The sequence below is a fragment of the Phyllostomus discolor genome, chromosome 1, assembly GCF_004126475.2.
Source record: "Phyllostomus discolor isolate MPI-MPIP mPhyDis1 chromosome 1, mPhyDis1.pri.v3, whole genome shotgun sequence".
Taxonomy (NCBI): domain Eukaryota; kingdom Metazoa; phylum Chordata; class Mammalia; order Chiroptera; family Phyllostomidae; genus Phyllostomus; species Phyllostomus discolor.
In genome coordinates this window covers 73,363,346-73,370,199 of record NC_040903.2, presented here as the reverse complement: position 1 = coordinate 73,370,199, position 6,854 = coordinate 73,363,346, and the positions used below count along the sequence as shown (strand labels likewise).

Below are 6,854 nucleotides of genomic sequence, written 5' to 3'. Positions count from 1 at the left end.
GCGCATGTCAGCTGCCGCTCATCCTCTGGCCCTGGCGTTTGTGGCAATGGCCTGAATTTCTACCCCAATATGACTTGGGAGTGGAATGAAAAGATTCCTGCACAGCACTGCAGTCCTGAGTGGGACTTACAGAAGCTCTCGCTGGGGAGGCAGGTCCAGGGATTTACATCACAGCTAAATACTTAAGGATCCATTTTACATGTTCTGCTTCTCTAGAGTCTGTCCTCTGAGGGTTTTTCTAGCTCCCGGTCCCCAGGCAGTGCCTGACCTGGGCCCTCTCCTCTTTCACGCACAGCAGAACAGCTTTGCCCAGCTTCTGTTCTGAAATTGGCACCAACACCACACACAGACCGCGGTGAAATGAAGAGCCATGGGGTTAACCAGACCCACTTTCTATAAAAGACAGCATCGTCTCTGATAATTACATCACTCACTATTCAGTGACTTATCAAAATATTTATTTCAAAGTGATCTGTCTGCTTCCGAGAGATAACCAAATAAAAAGTTCCTTTTTGTTATTGAATTTTTAGTTGGTGGTTATAAATGTTGTGTGATGTTTAACACTCATTAGACTCCCCGTCTCTGGGTTTCCATGAATACCACACTGTGCTAACACCGTGTGTTCAGGGGCTTCTTTTTACTGCCCTGGCTAGGCCAAGTGTGAGACTAGAAAGCGCTGGGGCAGGAATTTGGGGTGTGAAGAAAGAATGGAACAGAGGCCACTTTGGGGGGGGGGGGGGCTGCTACACAACCCCTATCATGGTGTAGCAACCTTGCACCTTTTTGTCATCCAAGAGTGCGTCACCTTGGCTCAGGCCTCTGGGATGACCCCATGGGTGTCCCCCTTGGTCAGCATGTGGTACCCTCTCTGTTTTACTAGCTACCTCTTTTCTTCCCACACACATTTTCTGCCTTTCTAACTCCTTTCTTTTTCCTCAAGACCCCTTCCCCTCCTTCTCCATGCCCCACCCCCAGCCTCTACCAGAATTTGCCAAGTTTCGAGTTCCTCCCACTGTCTTGTGAGCATTTACTGCCTCTGGACCCAGTGTGAGCCCGTCACACCATTCATTCTGTGCCTGGTGGGATAAAAGGGGTGGCAATGGTGACTTTCTGCTCTCCGTTGCCGCCATCTTTTCCTTATATTTGTGTCAAGTTCCTGAAACCCATCAGATCGATCTCAAATTGCAAGGGCTGATTTCTGCCACGAGCCCTCATCGGTTTCATGCTTGAGACTCAGAGCCTCTCTGGTAGCGTAACATTGACCTTATGCTACAAAACGTTCTCCATAAGGCATCCCTGCCCCTCCTGACTTTGCATTACCTGGGCTGACAGACCGAGCTCCCGCCTGCCAGATGCACGTTTGTGCACTCTCTTGCTCCCTTGCTTTCCAAGCCTTTAGGTCTTTCAGAAAGACTAAAAATTAATAAGATGAATCATAAACCTTAGTTTCAGATTTTCTAATGAATGGGAACTCATGGGGCTGGCTGGAGGGGCCCCAAGAGGCCTCTAGCCCCTACCCCTTGCCGTTGGAAAGGGCTGAGCCCAGACTCCCTCCCACCCCCCCAGGTTTCCTGCTGCAGTCATCCCAAAACAGGGGTGGGGTGGTGTCACTGCTCTCAGAAATCCAGTGTCCCCTGTTTCCCATAGAGTAGAGTCTTAATGCCCTACACTGGCACCTGGAGTCCTCTGTGGTTCCTGTTGTTCTAGCCCCAAATAATCCTAGTTTCTAAAGGGACATTTCCCAGGTGGACATAATTTTCTTGCCCTCAAACCCTTGGAGGCTGGGTGTGGCCCCTGGGGCCAGGTCTGTCCTTGCACCAGAGTCCTGGGCCTAACCTGGTCAGCAGGGGCCTTGCTCAATCGGGCGCACCTGGCGCACCTGGCCGTCCTGCAATGGGCCTCAGAGTGACAGAGTGCAGAGCCTGGTCTAATCTGGTCACTTTACAAATGAGAGGACCAGGGAGGGCAAGGGACCAAAGGTGAGTTACTGGCCAAGCGAGAACTTCACATATGAGGGAGTAGGGGCCATGCCCCGCTATGGATTCACAAATTCTCTCCTGTGCATGCTGGTAGCACAGCAGCACTCTCCTGAGAGTCCCTGGCTTGATTAGTTCCCTCAGACTACTTTGTGCTCTCTCCGGTAAGGGGAAATGAACCCCGCATGAACAAATCCTACTTTGTTCTCGTGCTGAAGAGAAACCGATGGGGAAAGGGAGAGAAGTTTTTATTTTCCATTTCCCCAGGTGGCCTTTGCCCCACTCACATTCTCTCTGATTCCAGAGACGGTCCCATCACGACCTGTCCCAAGGCCCGGCTGGGCTGGCCTCCAGCCGTGGCTCGGACCGCTGCTCCTGTGCTCGTAGGAGATTATCTCCCCGTAAATGTGATGGATGGTCCCTTATCAAACTGTAAATCCAAAGCTAAGCAGTTTGTGCTTGTTTGCAAATCAGCTCTTCCTTGTCAGGTGGCCCCGTGGAGAGATCGAGTGGGGGCTGAGCTAATGTGAATAGTGATGCAGCCACTGTTCCCAGGATTCATGACTTTAATTACTTTTCTTCCCGGGGCTGAGTGTATTGTGGAGGCTGGAGGGCCAGTGGGTTCCTTCTTCCCTTTCATGTGCTCACCCCACAGGAGTTCTAACAAGGAGCTGACTTTCCAATCGCATTATAAGCAGCACATTAGAGTGAGCAGGGCCTGCGGGAGAGTCCACACACCTGGATTCCCGGAGCATCTGCGGAAAGCCCAAGGGTTACGAGGGAGACTCTGGGCCTGTGTTCCAGTCCCAGACCTGTATCTGGCTTGCTGTGTGATCTAGGGCCAGTCTTCTGACTTCTCTGAGTCTCAGCTTTCTCTCTTTTTTAAAAGATTTTATAATCTTTAAAAGAAGATTTTATAAAGACAATACTTGTTCATTGAGAACAGGTGTAGAAGAGGGAAAGCTGGCAACTGACAGCGGGCCAGCTGTCCCCAGCAGCCCTGGAGAAATCAGGTAGCATCTGTTCCAGGGAGGGCAGAGCTGGCGGTCCTGTCCTTCAGGGCAGCACAGCCTCTGTCACCTCCCCTCGGTCAGCCAGGGCCAAGTGTGTGGACGGTAGCCACTCCGTCTCCTGGCATTCCTTCTGCTCCACTGATGTTGTGTTCAGCTGGGAACGCTGAGCCCTTTGCACCAAACCTTCCTTTTCAGTCTGCCGTCTTTGAAATGTCCTGGCAGAGTGAGTATGTCAGTCTCCTCCAAGATCTTCATAAACTGCTGGATTGTGGCTGTTACTCTCCTATCGAGTTTGCAGAGAGCTTCAGCTTACAGATCCTCGGCCAGAAAACCCTGCGGGATTCAGGTAAGCTCTTTATTCAGCTCTTCCAGTTGGTCAGCTATCTTGTCCACAGACTTATTCCAAATCTTTCCACTTCTTTAGTTCAACTTCTTCCTCTGGACTGTTCATTTTCCCAATTACCACGGGCCCACAACCGTTCTGTATTCCAAGTGCAGACAATGGCTTCTCCATTTCCTACGGAGATTTTCCCTTAAATGTGAGTTTCTGAAAAGGTAGCAGGACCCCTGTGGCCTCTTCAACAACCTGGGCCATGTCCTCGACAGTTGGTTCACTGCAGCCCTGTTGCAGGGTAACAGGAAGGTCGTGCTTCTCATTACTGTGGGTGACAGTCACGCTGAGCCCAGCTGCTGTGGGTTCCTCACTGTGGGCTGCCTCTTTGCTTTCGGCCACCTCTTACTCTGGGCCAAGTGAGGCCACACTTTCTTCTTTCTGGAGCTCCCGCTGGCTGCACCCAGACAGATGATCGGTGAGAGGGAGGGAGACCGCACCCTGCCAGACCAGGAGCTCAGACGCACCAGGTCGCCTCTGGCCGCCGCGTGCTGCCAGACCCGTGCTTGCTGCCGCCCAGCGGTGGGAACCGGGCCTCGTCTCATAAGTACGTACGTCATCTGTGAAACCACCGCTGCCTGATCAGGGGCTGCCTGGGGACCACTTTGTCATCATGGATCTTATTTATTGGGCGCTCACAACGGGCCAGTCTTTTTCATGTTCACAGTACTCTTGCACTTCCCCAGCTAGCAAGTGAGGAACCCTGGAGCTTCAAGAGGGTCAGTGATCTGCCCAAGGTCACACAGCTGGTGAGTGCAGAGCCAGCACTAAAACCAGGTCTGAGTCCACGGACAGCGATCTTAGCCACTGGACTCTGTTTCCTCCTGGGACTTAAGCTGTCAGCTCTGCAGTTTTCCTGATCAGTACCATGGGCAGTGACGTCAGGCTCTCTCCTCCCTCACACGGGTGGTCTGAGTCCAGTGGGACTTTAAGGCTCTTTAGAGGGAAATTCCAAATATCCTTAGTTCCACCAGCCCCTGTGCTGGTATTTCTCTAGCCCTGGTTGCCTGGCCGGGATGGAGCAGGCCAGAGGCGAAGGTCAGTGGCCTGCCTAGGTCCCCGCGTCATCCCTGCACAGCCTGTGCTGACGGAGACAAATTGCTCAGGATCTCCAGTGTTGGATTTCTCATTAGCAACATCAGGAGCTTTTAGACTCTGTCGAAGCTCAGGCTCACTGCCCCAGACCAATCCACTCAGCCCGGGGGGGCCCCCCACTTCCCTTTGCACAGCCCCAGAGGCAAGTCTAATGTGCACAGCAGCTGGGAACTGCCGGCCCCATAGCCCCTGGGGTCCTATTCTCCTCCAAATTTCTATGTTTTTATAATTTATTGAGTATCTATTATCATTCCAAAGTCAAATTAGTTTGATTTATGATCTACCCTTGAATTGAAGAGAAGCTAACAGGGCGGAGAATGGGCGTAGAGTGACCATGTAATGAGGCTGGCCTTGGCCCCAGCTGGGCCTGGCTTCTCGTTCCCAGTAAAGCCAGGTCAGCAGGAGAGTGAGAGAGACCAGGTGCAGCCCCAGGGCCGCCAGACCACCCAGGGGTCCATGCCAGGGCTTGGTGTCGTCTCCTGAAGGCAGTGGTAAGCCAGTGAATGCTGGTCAAGAAGTCATAGTATTTGATTTGCTTTTTTAAAAAGATGACCATCTGAGCGGTGTGTGGAGAATAGACGGACACGGCAGCAGAGGCTGAGGCAGGGACGCAGGTGAGGACTGAGCAGAGAGCGGCCTCAATGGAGAGGAAGGGAGGCAGGAGCCAGGTGAGAGATTTTCAGAGGGGACCTCGGACAGGGGTCCGTGTGGGTTCGAAGTGCTGTGTGGTGGGGCGGGTGAGGTTTCACATGCAGACGCTGTGCGCTCCTAGACAAATGGGGCCCCCTACCCTGCTCTCAGTGGGCACCCCCTCCCCCACTGACCCAGGCCTCACCTGTGCTCCTGTCCCCTCCTTCCTGCCCCCACCTGCCCTTCCAAGCCTGGGGCCTGCAGAATCCATCAGCCAGGCTCCCTCAAGGACCGTTTTCTCTGTTTGCGAACACGTACTGCAGATGTCTCTGGCTGGCCACACAACCACTGTGACTCTCTAACTCCACATAATGTGTAATTATAGCAACACAAGCATCAAATTACCAAGGACAAGTAGCTGCAAAGTAATTATATGATTCTTTGTTACTTGGAGGGGTTTTGGGTTCTCTCCCCCTTGAAAAGCACCAGTTTGGTGGGTGGGTGGGGAAGGCAGGTGGCAGATGCGCCAGAGGAGGAGAGAGTGTGAGGGAGTTCAGCAATGTCAGGGTTGCATGTTGGGGGAAGTGGCCTGGGTTGAGATGAGGGAGATGTGAGCATCTCTCCCCAACCCCCAACTTCTGTCAGCTGCCTCCTTCAAGACCCCTTAGCAAATGTTATCACTCCACCCTCCTGGAGAAGAAGAGGAGGAGGGCTCAGTGGGGCTGGTGAAGCCCAGGTGAGGAGGGTCAGGGAGATGGGGTAGGGGTCAGGGAGGAGCATGAGGTGAGGGTGGTTTTCCTGGGGTGCTCTGGGACCACGATGAAGTGGTACAGTGCGATGGTGCCCATACCATGTCTGAACAAGTACCCCAACCCCTCTGTACCCTCCTCACACACTTCCCATAGACCCCTCAGTCTCGGCTATAGCCTCAAAGCTGACAGGAGAAGGGGGTGTTGGTCTTGTCACCCATTCTGAGCAACAGAGGGGAGGAAACTCAGTGGTAGCTGTGACCACCCCACCACCCCCAGTGACCTGAAGGTGGTGAGGGATGCTTCTGTGTGCAGCCTTCCAAACAGCCTTCCTGAGCCAGCTCTCCCTACCCACCGGTGCTCAGCTGCTGTACGTGCTGTTGTCGTCCCTCCCATGACCTCCAGATTGGCAGCTGCCCTGCCAGTGACAGCCCCACCGTGGCCCCTGCCTGCAAGTGCACAGGCACAAAGCTTGCACCTGCCCAGCTTGGGGTTGTGCATGAAGTAGATGGCCAGTAAGGCTGGATCAGCGGGGATTTTGGATAGATGGGGGGCTTGGCTCTGAGAGGCAAGAAACCCAGTGGCACAGGACTGTGGGATCCTCCTCATTTCCAAGGGGTACCAGGCTGTGAGAAGTTAACAGGAGGCTGGCTGCTGCACTGGGATGCCATGCAGGGACCAATGTGTGAGTCCTGGATTTCTCCTATAAGCCCTGGGGCCATCTTTGAAATAAAATTATCTGCTTCCTCATAAGTGTGCTGTTACTGATTGGCACTCACTAGGTGGAATGCCTCTGAAGGGTTTGGTCAGCTCCCTGCACAAGTGTTCACATAGATCGTTCCCCTCGACGGGACCTTGTAGTGTGCTCCCCGCCGAGGGCTCCCACATGCCTAGCTAGAGCTCTGTTCACCGGGAGCCACAACTGGGAACATCCTCAGACACACAGTGCAGCCACCATTGAAAAGTCTCTCCCTCACTCCCATTATGGTTTAGATTACAG

The 6,854-nt window shown here is 53.3% G+C and overlaps 1 pseudogene; it reads right to left on the bottom strand.

Moving 5' to 3' along the window:
* Positions 1-3,032: 3,032 nt before the first annotated feature.
* On the bottom strand, positions 3,033-3,940 carry LOC114491935 (annotated as a pseudogene).
* Positions 3,941-6,854: the final 2,914 nt, after the last annotated feature.